General features: G+C 45.1%; 1 long non-coding RNA gene across 4 annotated transcripts in view; it reads left to right on the top strand.

Annotated features, from left to right (window-relative positions):
• The window catches only part of LOC137618188 (uncharacterized), a 64,013-nt gene that overhangs the window by 1,593 nt on the left and 44,698 nt on the right, over positions 1–17,722 (top strand). For 2 of the 4 annotated variants that reach the window (XR_011039747.1, XR_011039750.1), the window contains exon 2: positions 16,495–17,441. This is a non-coding gene — a long non-coding RNA (uncharacterized lncRNA). The remainder of the gene's footprint in view (positions 1–16,494; positions 17,442–17,722) is intronic. The other 2 variants (XR_011039749.1, XR_011039748.1) reach the window with 2 other exon arrangements.

Genomic DNA, 17,722 nt, shown 5'->3' with positions numbered 1-17,722 from the left:
GGCTTTCCCTCATATTTGAAGAATCAAACACGGGTACCAGTGGACGTCAAGATAACTTTATTACTCTGCTGAAATCCTTGTAAAACTTGGTTTTTGACTGAAGTGGTTCGTAACTGGTTATGAAACCATCATGTCTTAATGATATCACAGTTCCCAGCCAATAAACTGTAATTGGAACTGCTTGTGTTTGCTTACTAAAGTGAGATAAAGGTTTCATCAAAGGTAAACATTACTGTAGAGGAAACTTCTCGCCCGACGAGAAAAAATTGAGGTAAAAACTTATCAATCTCATTTAATTCCACCTCGTTCAATCTCTCATATGAAAACTCTACTTTTTATATAGATTGCTCTTTCCATGTACAGTAGGTGATTATTTTTGTTAATATCGAGTGCCGCATGCTTCTGAAGTTTTACAGAGGATCCCAATAATTTTGTCCAATTTTTTGTGGATTTATTATATGTCTCAGGGAATAATTTATAGAGAAGAAATGGCGATTTTTACCATTATTTATCGATCTGCCAGTAAATTTTCCCCACCCAAAGCCCCTGGTTCCCCCTGGGGGGCTCCCATTACCATACAATATGTTAGGGTATATCTTATTAACTGTTTATTTGCGAGGGAATTAAAGGTAATTTTCGAAGAAAATGGGAGTTTTTCTATATATACCCCAATTTTTTTATCAGTAAAGTTTGTCCCATGTATTTCTATAATAACACCGTCACCTTCTCAGTAAGTAAAACCCTATATGTAAGTGTGCTATTCATTTACTAGGTACTTATAAACATGTCTATTATCAAGATTGTTCTAATGACACAAGCTCTTAAAATTTTACGTTTTCTTGTGAAATTTCAAGTACAGTACTGTACATGGATGTGCTGTGCATGCCATCTGCCCGAGTTACTATTTAAGGCACCATAAGTATCTGTAGTATGTTTTAGTATTAGAATATTAAACTGACCTAAGATACCATATGGTCTTGCTTTATTAGTAGGAGTCTGATGTTCCTATATGGTGGATAGCAAATAGCACTGGAATTACTGGCGGTTGGGGTAACCCCAAATTACTCTGTACGAGTGTTATAGTTTTAGTCTTACAAATTTTGTCATGTAGCTGCCAGTTATGTAAAAATGTCAAGGTTTTTTTTAGTTATATAAAATATGGATTAGTATCTTACTGGGTCAGTTAACAACCCTCACAAGTGTCAGCCATAACTGGAATGAGGATTATTTTTAGTTGGAATGAACCACCAAAGCGCATTTTCTAACAACTTCGTGATCCATGAAAACCCAATAGGCTACTGTGTAAACTGTTGATTAAAATATCTAGAAACTAATTGAGCAATTTGAGGTGAGGCTTGGTCAAATTGTTAGCGATAGAGATGGCTAAAGTGCTAGGCATGCTTAAACAGGTCGTGGTCTAAATATTCTTCCTTTGAGAACTGTCAAAAACTACTAGCCAATAATAATGTGTTTACTAGAGGTAACCACATACTCATTGGAGCTTCATGCTCAGTGGGTGGGGCTACTGCTTATGTAGGTGAAAATTATCACTGTCCGCAATGGAGAGGAGTCAAGTGGAAACAAATATGAACGGAGAGCGAGCTACTTGTCATGACATGGGAAACCTCGACAAACAACTTGGAAGAGAGTCATTTTTTCGGGCACAATATACAAATCTTCGCTCTTTACATAGTACAATATTATTTTGGCGCTGGCTGAAACCAGCTGTTAAAGGTTTTGCGAGGTGTAACTACCCTCCGGTAGTTAGCGGGGGTAGACCTGCCACCCCACTCAGACCAGCACTAGTAAATAACTCCCACTTTTTATTTTGACTCAGTGGATTACAGACATTTTACTCCCCCCTTTAAAACCAATTAAAAATTTCCCAAGTAACTGGCAGAAAAAGCTAAAATTTCCTCCTAATCTTTTCCTCTTACAGGTGTGACTGCCTGTGGGGATCTTAATCATGCTGGTTTGTCCCAGCAATGAAGGGCACTGTTGCGACACTTTCTTGTCGGCAGAGGATCCTCACGGTCTCTACCCTGCGAGTAGGGGTCACTCCTGCACGTAGGAATCTCCATGCTAGTTGCATCAGGAGTGGTCAACATTTATCAAGCGATGGAAGAATGGATTCTTCCCCTTTAAGGTCAGCCTTAAAAGGGAAGAAACATCGCCACCGAACTCGGTCGACGCGACCTCACCATCATGACTGCCCGATTGACTTCCCCTTGGTGTTGGACGAGTATGAGTGGCTTTCGTGTGACTCTGGGACATCCCTAAGTGTTGGGGGGGCCTCTGTTGCTTCCCCTAGCAAAGGAGCGCCAGCCGGGGTGTGTAGGGAAGTGGCTTTCTGTTGAAGCAGTTCGTCTGCTGTGACCTTCCTTTGGGGCTTGTGGGGTTCGCATGCAATGAAAGGTTACAGGAGGTCTTGTAGCAAGGGAATGACTCCCATCTTCTTACTCAAGATTCCGTAGGCCAAGGACAAAGTCGCGTGAGCTCGGTCGTCTTGTCCTCAGCACCTACTCATCCCAGCGTTCGCTTTGCTTCGGCGGGTGGGCGTGAGTACAGTAGTTGCTGACATGTACTCTTTGGAGTGACTTGTCAGGGGCTCTCTTCGTAGTGAACCCTGTAAATAGCTTCGGCTAAGTCCCAAGGTCATTTCATGAAGTCAATCTTCTATCTGTGTTCGCTCAGACTGAAGGGAAACAGAGTGAGCTGCCCGGAGGTCAGCCTCCAGGTGTTGGACAACCTTCCCTTCTGAGGGAAAGTCATCCTCCACAAGGTGTTGGGCACCCTTCCCTTGCATGGTAGGGCTTCTGCTCCCATCCAACAGTCTTTTTGCTGCGAGGAGATTTGCTGATGAGCAAAAGGGGATGATCGTCCCTCCCACCTGTGTGAGAAACAGCCTTCTCCCGAATGGTCTCATACCCCCCTGACAATTCTATTGTAGGGCACTGGATTCGTCCATACCCCGCTCCAGTTCATTGGAGCATAGCTTTTTGGAGCTGGATGATGGTGGGTGGCGATTGCTTGCAATTCCTCCCCCTCCTCGTGTCCTACAACATAAGTGTTACTCACTATGTAAGGCTAAACTCTAGAGGGTTTGCGCGTTCGCTTTCTTCCACTTGGGAGCTGCCATGGCTTCCTTGCCCTTGCAGGGATAAGATGAGTGAGAGAGTTTCTCTCCATGACGGGTTAGCAAGGGAGTACACCAGCGGATGACTCTTGTGCAGCGTTGCGCACCCTACCACCTGGCGAGCTCGTCGGCCTGACGAAGGTGCAAGCTTTACCTCTGCTACACGTAGTGCTCTTTTGGGCAAGTTTTCCCATCAAGACTTGCGCGTGCAAGAAGCATCGTCTAGAGCAAAGGCAAATCTTACCTCGTTAGCCTGTGATGCACACAGTCAGGCACGCACATGTGAACTACTCTACACAAGCACGCTTTATCAGCTCTTGCCTCGAAATCTGTCTACTTTGCGAGAGGAACAGCAGCTTCCTTTGGTAAGGAAGGTAGCTTTTCCTTTACAGGCTGATTGCTTGGTCAGACATGTGGACGGCGCCCACTTCCTGAGGGAAGTTGAGCATAAGGCATTCCACCTAAGCCAAGGAAACAGACTCGTTGGGCTCAATTGGGAACTGTGTCATTCTTGAGAGATATCCCTTGGTTCCTTGACCTTGTCTAGGAGAGGAAGCAGGCGGTCTCAGGATCGACCGATCACCCTCCGACAGTGCCACCTCCGAATGTCCTTAACATCCTTTTAGATGTCTCGTCTTCCTCTAAGGGAAGTGAGGTCCCTTCTGATCCTGGATGCAGCAGCTCAGCTATGCAGCTTCCTCCTCGTGCCATCCCAAACCTCTCTCGCCTCTGATGTCCACAAGACATCGGAAGTATCTGAATACCAACTTCTTGGAGAGGCTGGGTGCAATTCCCATCGTGTCATACAGGAGGAAAAGGAATTGGAGGGAAAACATCCCCCCCCCCCACTGGGGATTACCATTCATCCTCAAACGAGCAGAGGATCATTTCTCGTAGGGAAATCTCTCTCACGGACAAGTATAGGCTCTCACCTCTCATCTCTACTGTTGTACCTGCCTGAACCTCCTTCCTAGGTGGCAGCAGTTCCTCTTTCCACTCCCTCCGAAGGTGCAAGGCCTAAGGAGCGAGAGAGGAAGGAGAGTTTTTCCTTTCTTGAGCATTTTAACATCTGTCCGAGAAAAGAAAGAACACCAAGACTACCCATAAGAATTGGTATTGTATGGGTGAATGACAACTTCGAGGGGAATGTTGTTTGGCTTCCTCTGTCTCCGGAGCACAAGAGTCTTCCCATGAGGGCCCATTCCTCTGCAAGAAGGAACTCGGGTGATGACTTCAACCCTCCCTGGGTGCTATGGGTGCTAGCTCGGAGAAGGAACCTTTTGATGACTGCCTTGAACATTTTGATGGAGCGCTGCCTGCATCTGACAGCCCTAAGATCTCTTCGTAGAGCAGAAAGATGCAGACTACTTATATCTGCTAGTCATGTCCTGCATACGGAAGGTTATTTCTCTAGGGCAACTGGATCAAGTTCCAACGGAGGGCAAGGACAATACACCAAAACCCACTAAACTAAGGTAGCCTTGCCTTGGTCATGCAGCTCCCACTTAAGGCTGCCATTGTGCGAGAACCCATGGCTTTCACACTTTGTGTAATTGCTGTCCTAAAACGAACGAAAGAACGGTCATGTGGGGTGAAGGCGGTAAAGAAGAGGGCTTATGACTAAGTGGCTGGAGTATCCCAGTCCCTAAGGTTGGTTGATTCCTCTCGGTTACTTCCTTTCTTGTACATCCTGCAGAGCGAGTATTAGAGATCGTTTAGGAGGATCAGTCTTCTCTACCGTCTGATTCTGACTTGCACAGAACTCTACTCTGGCCAAACTGGCTACCTTGCCAGTGCATTTCAATGTGGGTGATGGCCAACAATGAAAGGGTTGCAAATTGTTTGTTGCAATCCGTTTCATGGTTGGACTACTGGTTAGGAACAGTAGGCTACCATGTGAAGAACGAGGACCTCTCTACTCTTAAGAGAAGAGAGCTCGGCCTTCCTCCGTTCAAGAGCTAGAACCCTTGAGTTCCTAACACACAACATTGTGAACCAGTGGGTCAACTGGGTTTTGAGGTGACGTGATGCGCTGGTCTCAAAATTCCAGCGGCAGGTACCTGAGAGAGAAGCAATGAATTTGGGCAACTCCTCAATGGATGGTCCTCTCTTCAATGTGGAAGACATCTAGGCAGTGGCAGATAGATAGAGGAAAGTGAGCCAGGACTCTCTCCTCTATTGGGCAATTACCTCACGCTCTCACTCGGTGGTACCTCCACCGCAGAGTTCTTCTCTGATATGGCTCAGGGTCTATGAAGAGTTCTCAGAAAAAGCAGGCAACGCAAACCCAAGGTCCCAAACAGCCCTTTTTACGTAAGGGCTTGAAGAGAGGCAAGGGAAGCAAGAGAAAAAAAAAATGAAGGATGATCCTGCTAGGGCGGAGATTCTCCCAATCAGTCCACCAGTAGGGGAATGCCTGAAGAGCAGGTGGCAGAGGTGGATGCTCCACGGGGCCGAACATTTGTCGGTCTCCTTACTAAGGGAGGGATACGTACATCTTTCCATTTACACATACTCCTTGTCCTCTGACCTTCCATCCGACAATGTCAGATTACTACGCCAGGGTCCATGAAGAAACAGGCCCTTTGGGCCGCCATCCAAACCATTTTAGAGAAGGATGCTCTCCAAGAGATCCTGGAAGGGTCCCCAGACTTAGTCATTTATTTCTTGTAGAAAAGGCATCTGGAGGCTGGAGACAGTCATCGATTTCACAACCATGAACGAGTTTGTACAACAGATAGAGATGGCCGAGACTGTCAGACAAGCCATCAGACCACAGGACTTCATGATATCGTTAGACCTCAAGGATGCGTACTTCCAGATTCCGGTTCGCATTTTCTCAAGGAAGTACCCAAGATTCACACTATACCAGTTCAAGGGGTTGTGTTATGGTGTTGACTGCACCCCAGGTGTTCATGTGGATCCTTTCTCTAGTGTCCACCCGGGCTCACAAGAGTGGTATTCGTCGTCGTTATCTGGATGATTGGCTGGTTCTGGCCGACTTGAGGAGACCCTTCTCCATCGAGACAGGCTTCTCTCATTTTGCCGACATCTAGGGATCATGGTAAATTGAGAGGCAGGCTTCTCTCATTTTGCCGAGATCTAGGGATCATGGTAAATTGAGAAGCAGGCTTCTCTCATTTTGCCGAGATCTAGGGATCATGGTAAATTGAGAGGCAGGCTTCTCTCATTTTGCCGAGATCTAGGGATCATGGTAAATTGAGAAGCAGGCTTCTCTCATTTTGCCGAGATTTAGGGATCATGTTAAATTGAGAAGCCTCGCCTGCAACCGTCTCAAGACAGGGTATATCGAGCAATGAACAATATGACCAGACTGGGAAAAGTTTCCATCCAAGGAATGAGTAAAGAGCTCAGACCTTTCTCTTGCTGGACGAATTGCCACCACGTAAGTGGCAAAGGGTGCTGGGACACTAATAGAAAAGTTAGTTCCCAACGACCATCTTTGTGTCCGGTCTCTTAAAGACCTTTTGGTCTCGGCACCTAGACCCGCCGAGCACTCTGGTGCTGGTAGGTCAAGAGCAGAAGAAAGACACCAGCCTGCTCAGAAGAGTAGACCTTTTCTCTCTTCTTCTGGATTTGTTTCTCTTCACAGACGCATCAAAACAAAGGGTGGGGGCTCGCCTGTTGTACCTCACAGCTTCCTAGCTTTGGTCCGAATAAGAGCAGCAATGCCCATATACCTCCTAGAAATGAGGACAGCCTTTCTCACTCTCAAGCACTTCCATCATCTCCTTTCAGGGCACCCCTTAGTGCTAATGTGCTGTAGTAATCCTCAGATGGACAGGAAAAAATTTGGGAAGAAGAATGTGCTGGTGGTCTGTGATGGTCTTTGGAACAATAGATAGCCAACAAAATTTTGACTGTGGTGTTTGCTGACAATCGACCTGTTGCAATGTCTCTAAACCGGAAGCTTCTGGTGTACTGTTCTCCAGTACTGGATCCCCAGGCAGTCTGGCAAGATGCCTTCCAACATCCATGGGACAGATTAGACCTCTACGCGTTCCCCCCTTCTGCTTAGTAATGAGGTTCGTGAAGGGAGTCGTTCCCCACTCCCAGTCCTTAGGTGATACACCTAGGATTCCCTTGTCGCCTCCTCTCTTCCCAGGGTCCTCTCCTCCCTCCAATCCTAGGAGGAGGTCGGAAGTTCTCGCACAGGCGGGCCCCTCAGGCAAGGGGAGACGATCATCCCCTCGCAAAAGACCTCTGGAGGAGATTAGGCTTGAACCTCAGGGTAGCCCCCTGCAGTTCAAGACGCCACAGGCCAGGCCTAAGGGGGAAAGGAAAAGGATTCGTCCTTCGCCCCCTAAGGAGGATAGGGTTACTTACTATGGAGAATCCTTCCGTTCTTTACCAGTCGAGATAGCGTCTAAGGAGGCACGACCTGCGACCAGACGGGATTCTCCCCGTACGGCAATGGACTTGATTCCACCCGTAAGCCGACGGAGTCCTCTCCTCTACGCGTTCCCCCCTTCTGCTTAGTAAGGAGGTTCGTGAAGGGAGTCGTTCCCCGCTCCCAGTCCTTAGGTGATACACCTATGATTCCCTTGTTGCCTCCTCTCTTCCCAGGGTCCTCTCCTCCCTCCAATCCTAGGAGGAGGTCGGAAGTTCTCGCACAGGCAAGGGGAGACGATCATCCCCTCACAAAAGACCTCTGGACGAGATTAGGCATGAACCTCAGGGTAGCCCCCTGCAGTTCAAGATGCTACAGGCCAGGCCTAAGGGGGAAAGGAAAAGGATTTGTCCTTCGCCCCCCAAGGAGGATAGGGTTACTATCTATGGAGAATCCTTCCCTTCTTTACCTGTCGAGATGAGCGTCTAAGGAGGCACGACCTGCGACCAGACGGGATTCACCTCGTACGGCAATGGACTTGATTCCACCCGTAAGCCGACGGAGTCCTCTAGGCTCTTGGGGACAGAGAACCTCCGGCCTCGTAGGAGGGAACCGAAGGATTTGTTCACCATCCCCAAATCCTCGCTTCGTTCCTCACTGCCTCCCAGGCAGCTGGAAGCGAGCACCTCCCTGGTAGTCTCCTTATCCCCAGTCTATACAGTTGACAACTTCGACCCACGCCGGGCTCCTATGGACGAAAGCTCGGACATGGAAGCGTTCCCCCCTTCTGCTTAGTAAGGAGGCTCTTGAAGGGAGTCGTTCCCCGCTCCCAGTCCTTAGATGATGCACCTAGGATTCCCTTGTCGCCTCCTCTCTTCCCAGGGTCCTCTCCTCCCTCCGATCCTAGGAGGAGGTCGGAAGTTCTTGCACAGGCGGGCCCCTCAGGCAAGGGGAGACGATCATCCCCTCGCAAAAGATCTCTGGAGGAGATTAGGCATGAACCTCAGGGTAGCCCCCTACAGTTCAAGACGCCACAGGCCAGGCCTAAGGGGGAAAGGAAAAGGATTCGTCCTTCGCCCCCCAAGGAGGATAGGGTTACTTACTATGGAGAATCCTTCCCTTCTTTACCGGTCGAGATAGCGTCTAAGGAGGCACGACCTGTGACCAGACGGGATTCACCCCGTACGGCAATTGACTTAATTCCACCCGTAAGCCGACGGAGTCCTCTAGGCCCTTGGGGGCAGAGAACCTCCGGCCTCGTAGAAGGGAACAGAAGGATTTGTTCACCATTCCCAAATCCTCGCTTCGTTCCTCACTGCCTCCCAGGCAGCTGGAAGCGAGCACCTCCCTTGTAGTCTCCTTATCCCCAGTCTATACAGTTGACAACTTCGACCCACGCCGGGCTCCTATGGACGAGAGCTCGGACGTGGAAGGGCTGAGCGATCTCGAGGACAACGCTCTGCCAGCAGCCGCTAGCCCTAAGCTTACAGAGGATGAGAGGAAGGAGTCGGAACACGCCTTCTGGCAGGTCCTAGCCTGCATCCGTTCCATCCATGGACTTCCAGATCCATCGGCAGCCCCTCTAGATGGGAAAGAAATGGTCCTTGACCAGTTCTATGGCACTCAGAAACCTCATAGGACCAGTTCAGCTTTGCCCTAGTCAAAGGGGTTGAAGAGTGCCAAACAGAAGGCAGTGTCCCAGGCAACTGGGTCCACCTCTTCTCTCCGCTCCAACTCTTCCTCCAAGCCTCTACCTCCTCCGTATGTGTTTCAGAGGAGGTACTACGAGTTCCTTGGGGAATCTCTTCCTACGCTGCCTCTCGACCACTCTATAGAGGCACTCTCAAAGGCTACCCCCTTCGAGAAACTTATGGGACTTCCAGTCTCCTTTTCGGCCTCTGAAATCCTAAACCAGGAAAAGGAGGCGAAGTACGCCATGCAGGCTACTTCGTGGCTGGATTTCTGGCTAGGATCCCTAGGACAACTGATGCGGTCTAAAGACCTGTCTCGGGAGTCCTCCAGGAAGTCTTTGGAGACTTTCCTATTGTCTGGCACTCGGGCCATCAAGTTCCTCTCCCATCAGGTAGTGAACCTTTGGGCCAACACTATCCTGAAGAGGAGATATGCCGTCATAGGCAAGCTCTATAGACATCTCCCTGAGGCCGAAGTAGCGAGTCTGAGAAATGCTCCTTTCGAGGGCAATTCTTTGTTCCATCCTGAGGATGTCGAGCGGGTGGCAGAGGTGGAGGAAATCCAATCAGGACTCCTCATCCAAAAGGTCTTAACAGCTAGACCTTACCCCTCTCAGCCACAGCGGAAAGCACAGCTAAACCCGCAACCGAAAAAGGCTAGAGACCCAAAACAGCAGGGTAAAAAGGGTACAAAGCAGGCCTTTCACAGCAAAAAGTCCTTCCGTGGAGGAAAGGGTAAGAAGGGATCTGGCCGAGGCCGGTCCAAATAAGACAGGCAATCCTCCCATTTGCCCATCTGTGGGGGGATTCCTGCAAAGCCGCTGGCAGAGGTGGCTTCACCACGGGGCCGAACCCTGGACGGTCGAGGTGATTCGTTCAGGGTATCGTATCCTGTTCACGCTCTCTCTCCCTCCACTGACTAGAGTGCCGATTCCATTGAATTCCTGTGCAAAGGGATCCGCACAGGAGTTTGCTCAGCCTTGAGTCTCTCCTTTAAAGTGAAAGGAGTCGATATTTCCTCCTCGTTGGGACTTTCTTTGCTCATACGCAGTTATGAGCTTACTTTTCCCCAGGCAGAGCTAAGACCTCCCCCTTGGAACGTGGTTCGGGTCCTTAGGTCTCTGAAGGGCTTCCCCTATGAACCACTACGCCAGGCCTCAGATCGCCTCCTCACGTGGAAGACGGTGTTCCTGCTTGCTCTGGCTTGGGCCAAGAGAGTTGGCGAACTTCATGGTCTATCTGCTGATGTCTCCCACTCTAGGAGAGGGGGGAAAGTAATCCTCAACTACATCCCTGAGTTTGTAGCTAAGACTCAAAATCCGGGTGTGCCGGACTCCAGGTTCGGCCCATTTCGGATAGTCTTCGTTCTGTAACCGAAGATCCAGACCAACTGTTACTATGTCCAGTGACGAGAAGTGTTACTTAAAAAGAACAGCAAAAGCTCACCCCCCCGTGTACGAGCACTTTTTGTCGGCACGGGGAAGGTCAAGAGGAGGGTCACAAGGAATACTGTTTCCTCCTGGATAAGGAAAGTAATCGAATACGCTCTATATCCAGATCCTCCTCTGTCCAACCGACCCAGAGCTCATGACGTCAGAGGCATTGCAACGTCTCTGGCATTCAAGAAGAATTTTTCTGTGGCACAGATATTGCAAACGGGCATGTGGAAGCATCAGATGACCTTCTCAGCCCTCTACCTGAAAGATGTAACCCACAGGAGCATGGAAACCTTCTCCATTGGTCCTGTGGTGGCAGCACAACAAGTGATCTAATGCCTCAGGCTCCTTGATGGACAGTAGCAGAGGGTTGAGGGCTGAGGTTACCCAGGTTAGTCTAGGGTGAATGAAAAGAATGTCTGGCTCACTTCTTTCTTTCTCCTTCCCCGCCCCCCCGGGGAAATAGCTCCGCTATCCGAAGCATGGCTGATCTCGCCCCTCTGCAGGTCAGAATCATTTCCCTTGTGCATCCCGAGTATGAAGGAATACTTTGTTACGTCACCAATACCTCTTGAGGGAAGGTATTGGATATGTCTTAAAATCCTCGAGTTCCTACGTGAAGACAAGCCACGAGTCTCTCTCACACAAGCTTCTGCATGCCGCTATCAGTGAGTTACCTTGTAACTACAGTACTTTGATTTTAGCGAGGGTAGAGTTCCCTCTACTATCGATCACAGATCAAAATAGAGAGGACCCCGGGTCATGACCAAAGCCAGTTGGTAAGGATTTCCTCCCTCCTAAGAGTAAGTCACCCTAATAAATAGCGAAGGTTTGTATCTGTGTCGGAACAAATAACAAATTTGGAAATAATTTGTATTTTTCCTAACATACACACCTGAAGCTATTTATACAAATTGGCCCGCCACTCTGTCTCCCTAGTCCTGCCAGAAAGCAAAAATGGTTACTCAACCGACAGGTGAGAGGAGCAGGGTAGCTAGTCTACCCCAACCCCATCCCGCTAACTAGCGGATGGGGTAATTATCCCTCACTAAAATTGTCTTGGCTGGTTTTCAGTGTTGCCGAAAGTAATACCCTAATAAATAGCTCCAGGTTTGTATTTTAATAAAAATACAAATTATTTCCAAATTTATTTTATTCTTACATGAATACAAACCACCTGCTTCTGCTGTTAAAGTTCCTAGCGAGGTGGTGGTAGTTGCTGTTGGGTAAGCCCTGCTCCCCAGACAAACCATTGGGTAGTCAGTTTAACTTTAGTTGCCAAATATTGTAATACTAATGTACTCTGCTTTTTGACTTGGTTAATTTATTTTTCTTGCTTTTATCTATAAAGTGTATGTTTGTTTATGATGGAGATTCCGCCTGGGGACACATGGGTCTGTCCTGGTAAGCCTGACGGCAATTGTGGCAAGTTCATGAGGTGTTTTGAGGTGGATCCCCCATCTCCTGTCTTTTTTGTGGAGGAGCATTCATTCCCAAGTAATGAGTGTACATTGAGGCCTCTTTTGAAGTGGTCTAATTATGGGTAGAGGAGTAAGTAGTAGTCTAAAAGAGAGACTTTCAGTGTTGGAGGCAGTTACGCCTAAGCTGTTGCCAAGGAAGCTCTTCAGTTTCCTCTTCTCTCCCTCTGGTACTTGAAATTTAGCACCATCTTCAGCGTCCTCTAGAGCTGGGTCCTCCAAAGGAAAACCCAAAAACGGAGGAGAGACTGATCTGACCTCTGGCCATGATTTAAGAGGGGTTGGATTTTCGCCTTCCCTTGGTGAAAATAAGACCCCCTTGCCGCCTCGAAATTTGTCCGCTTTTGTGACTACTAATCAGTGATGGCTTGTGTATAGGAAATATGGAACTGCAGCACCCATTAATTTTACTTAATAGTGTCGATAACATTCAATATTACAAAAGGGTTTTTTATATTTTTTTCTCTATACTTGTATGATATTTAGTCCTTAAGCTTAATGTTGATAGCTATTCTTCAGTTTATAATAAAAATTACAAAAATATTTGTATGGAACTGTGCACTTACATTTCAGGTGTGTGGTGTTTGGCTTTTGTACGTGCGCATACAGTCGTACCTCTATTCACGAAAGAATCTGCTTATGAAACTTTCACGCTGCGAAATGAGATGCGAATATTTTTACGATTCGCATTGCGAAAAATGTTTCATGTTCTGAAAAGAGATTTGTCAGCCAGGCAGAGAATAAAATAGTTACCCATAAAAATGTTGAAGAAAATGGATTTACACAATAGAAAATGTAGCTTTAGTCTATAATAGGGGTAACTATAATAGTATAGTACATAAAGTACTGTATATTTTGTACATGTACAGTTTTGTACTGTATTGTATTATTTTCCATTTATTATTACGTTGTTCTAATAACTACTTGATTTACAGTTGTTAAGTTAGTTTAGGTGTATTGAATGTTTCAAATGTATTAGCTGTACAGTATTTCATTGTGGTTATACTGTAGCTTTACAGGTTGACCATCACTAATCCGGCTATTTATAATCCAGAAACATCGGTTAACAGGCATTATTGTCGCTACTGGCCACTTGGTTAGTGGTATTGTTTCTCAATTATTTTCACTAGTGGCTGGTTGGCAGCGTTGTTTCCAATGTAAACAAATATAAGACGCATTCTCTTTTCAGCAGGAAAAGTTTTTGGTGTATTGTTGAAAACAGTATAGTGTTAGGATTTAGGTAATTATAGCTATGGGGTTAGCAATAAATATTTCTCTATTGGCATTAGACTCGGACTAGTGATCAGATTATTGTTTTATTCCAGCTAAAATAAGCATTGAACAAATTCTTCAAGATCGTGGGACCCATGATGAAAATAGTAAAGTAAATGATTTGGTTATAAACTAATATGATTGAAAAACTGATAGAATTTACTAGCTGCATTTCTGTGCATATAAGACGAGGTCGAAAATTTAGTCTAATTTGAATGAATTACAAAACAACCAGTGCATAGGCTAGCTTTTGTTGTATACTGAAAATTTTATATCGTGCTTTTGCCAAATACGCAAGATTTATTGTGGTGTTTTGTAGAGTTTGGAACGAATTAGGTGCTCTACGGGTAAAATAAGACTCGTAACAAGAAAATATCACGTTATGAAAGAGACTGCAGAACAAATTAATTTTTTGTTGTGAGGCATTACTGTATAGGAAACTGCACGAGAGGCTGAGAGGGAGAGAGCACTGTCGCTTCCAAAGTGCTAACTTTGGCATTTTGTTAGAAGATAGTTTTTTTTCTTTACTTCAAATGTGTTGTTCCTAGAAAACCATGTACCCTATTCTTTAATGTGATAAAGTGCAAAATTAGACAATGATCCTACAGTACGTCCAACTATGCTATTTCTTTCTTTTCTTATCCATTCACAATTTTGTTTGGTTTTCTTGACAATTATGTCTACATCATAGACAGAATGCTGCTCTTCAACACAGAAAGCAATAATAGCTCTTCTAAGAAGCACTAAAATTTGGAGATTAAATGCACTTGCAATGTTTTCAGTGGAGAAAATTTCCTCAGTTGTCATCCTGAGATCAAGGAGAAAATCAATGATCTTTTTGCACAAATTAAAACAAGAAGAATGAATTTCATTTTTAAATGAATGGATCAGGCTTTTAACTGTAACAATTTAGGTTATAGTAAGTAAAAATAAATAATTTTGTTGTTTTAGGAATTAAGTTTTTGAATAAATTTTTTATATGTTTGTTTCTTTTTACGCTATTGAAACAAAGGTTACAAATTTTCTGGAGCCCCACCTTTACTAATTTTAGCCACGAGCCACCGCTGCTACTGATGACAAATTTTGCAGGGAATTGGACCTGAGGAAGATGTGGCTCCCCAAAGGTATTGATGGTGTGTTAGATGATGTTAGGATCAGATGCTAGGACCCCTAGGACTTCTGTTGCACAAGATGAGATGGCCATTGCCGAGTCCCTGCATGATTTGCTGGCTGATCTTATGATGACCCTGGTTACTCCCAGATGACCACAAGACAAGTGGGATCCTGCTGTGAAGTTATTTGCACTTCACTGTTAGACTTTACAGCATCATCTCAAAGTTAAGGGCTTTTCTTAAGCCTGCTGAGAAGTTTGGGAATGTATGATGGGCCATTGCAGCTGTCCACCAAGGAAAGAAGACCACTTTCTGCAATTGGTGTTGCAGAAGGGGTACTCCGCTCATAGCTTCTCTAGCGTAGATTGTAGACTTCCTTGTTCCTCTTTACGCCAAGAGAAGTGCCTCTCAGTCACTACTGGGAAAGATACCGTTCGATCTGCTTAGTCTTCTAACTTGGGAACGTAGACCTCTGCTCTTCATGGGAGTTGTTTATACCCATGAGAAGTTACAAGCAGTTATCCTAACTCCACCACACATGATGTGACCTGTGGTCTCAGCCCTTTTATGTGTGCCCCATACAAGATTTTGAGTTGTATCAGCTAATGGTCAGACGCTCTAGATTGTCTTTCAACCAACCTTCCAACCTTAGCTTTGGTGAAGCAAGTTGCCAAGTTTAGGTATCTTGTATATGGGTAGTCTTTCTAAAGGATTGAAGATCATCTCCTTTGATTGTTCCTGATTTCAAGGCCAAGACCCAAGTTCCCACTACTGTATAACAGGTTTGAGTCCTTCTTGGTCTCCTCTCAGGAGTTGTCCAAAGGGCATGAGAATGACTGGCTTCTTATTCCTGCAAGGGCTTCACTGTGCTATCTTAAGGACTCATTTCTTCAGTGCTGGAGTACATAGACATTTCTTGGCATTGGCAGGATTAAACAAAATATTTGAAAGAACGCAGTTTCTTTCTAGCTTTGCGAGTCCCATAGTTATGCCTATACCTCAACCAGCAAGGGGGCTGGAGGTATAACTCGGGCAAGGGCTCGCAAAGTTATTGATTTTTGGTCCTTAGCACTCGGGAAGAACCTGACAGTGGTTCAGGTAATGAGAGAAGTCTGCCAATACCAGACATCTCGCTACCTGTGGTGGTAGTAGACTCACAAGTCCTTGGGTACCTACTTTGTTCCTATGGTGGCTGCTCAACAGGTTGTGTAGTCAGTTTACATCTCTCACAAGACAAGGTTCATCTCTTCTAAGATAGCCTAGAATGAAAGATAGTGACTGGCCTTCTGCCCTTTCTTTCCCCTCTCATGAGTGTACAGCAGTCGTGGCCACAATGAGGTGGACCAACCTTTTTTTTTCTTTTTACAGTAGGCTTTGTTGAAAAGTCTCCCTCATCCTCTCAGACAAAGGATGGAAAGAATAAATTCAAACCCACTTCTCAACGATAGCAATGAATACATTTGGACAACGTAGCCTTTGACGGTTATTATTTATAGTACGGCTCTAGCCTAACAACTATGTCATCCCTATGCACGAGCTGTCAGGAGGTTAGCAGGAGGCATCACCTATGTTCCTGAACAGGACCAGGTGCTCCGACAGTCCACGGGAAAGTTGAACTGGCCATGAAATTGGTTTTAATGGACTTCGTTCCTCCTAAAGATTAGTCTCCTATTAAAAGACTAAGAATTGTTCTAGTGTAGGAACAAATAAAAATTTGTGTTTCCTTACTATGCAAACCTTAGTCCTTTTAGTTACACTTCCTCCTCGACCACCCCGCAGGCCCCAAAACCCAAAGGCAGAAGGGTTAGTCTTGTTGACTGATAGATGGGCTAGGCTTCCTTGCTAGCTGTCGGTGATTATAGCTTCTTATTAAAGGACTTGGGTTTGAATAGTTAGGAAAAATACAAATTTCAAAATGCAGTAAATACTGGTGAATACTAGCTTAGAAGATGCATAATGTAAGATCATTGTGTTTACATTTCTGTCTTGATGACTAATAAAAAATCTTTGTTTTACAGATAGATGGTGTTTTACAGATAGATGGCACTTTTAATCCAGATTTTCAGCCGCTGCCTCTTCATTAATCACCAAGCTGATATGTATGGTGTTTAGTATTCTCCTAATCCTAATCATAGAAATTCTATCCAGATTGTTGCTTGAAAGGTCGGTCAGAAAAAATGCATCTAGGTGATTCTTTAGCCCATCTGGCTGTTTTAAAAAAGATTTATTGGTAAACTCGGTACTGTGAAGTAATAAAATTGATATTGCAAAAGGTTTTCCATATTTTAAGATATGCATATCATAAATATTTTAATCCAAATTATAGTATTAAAGCAGTTGTTAAAGAAGTGCCTGGTAGTGGCCTAAAATTTGTAATTCAATGAACTATATTTTAGATGGTTAGGTCTTAGATGAGGTAGAAAGGTTGTTACCTTCGGGGGGACAATACATTTAAGCAAGGCAGTAAGTCTAAAGAGCAGTTACATTCAGGATGAAGTAGAAATAAAGTGCTAAAACACCTACAGAAAACAAAATTCCATCAACAGAGATAAGAATTATTTCGGTCACATAGGGTCATTATTACACTTTGTAGTTGAAGCAGTTATTAATACAGTAAAGGGGAAGAATAGATCTTGAAAAGCTATAACTAAAAGGTAGCCTACAAAAATTCCCTGTCTGAATAAGGTGTGAAGGGTGTATTATGAAGATGGAAGAGTAAGAAGTGTGTGGAGTCAAGCAACTGGAAAATAGAATAAGCTTTATGGAGGGTTTGTTAAGTGATGTAAAGGGATGAAGAATGAAGTTTAAAAATTTTACAGTAGTAAATTTGGAAGCTGAAGGAAGGCTGATGGGAAGATTTAGAAGGTGAACAGAAGATCTAATGAGAATTAAGGAAAAACTCCACAGGGCAGAAGGGAGTACAGAGAACTCTTCTCACGTTTTGTCTCATGATAGGAAATCTAAGGTAAAAATTACATAATTGATAATAGTTTTGTTGTTCCCCTTCAGTGGTACTGATTTATTGTTAATTTGTTCTCTTCATTTATATATTTCCTTATTTCCTTTCCTCACTGGGCTATTTTTCCGTGTTGGAGCCCCTGGGCTTATAGCATCTTGCTTTTCCAACTAGGGTTGTAGCTTGGATAGTAATAATAATAATAATAATAATCCATTTCCATTGGTTACAAAGTTCTAAGCTACCAAATTTTAAATATTTAACTTAGCCGGTGAATATATAATAGCTGA

The sequence above is a fragment of the Palaemon carinicauda genome, chromosome 24 (assembly GCF_036898095.1).
Source record: "Palaemon carinicauda isolate YSFRI2023 chromosome 24, ASM3689809v2, whole genome shotgun sequence".
Taxonomy (NCBI): domain Eukaryota; kingdom Metazoa; phylum Arthropoda; class Malacostraca; order Decapoda; family Palaemonidae; genus Palaemon; species Palaemon carinicauda.
This window is presented reverse-complemented; position numbering and strand designations above follow the sequence as displayed.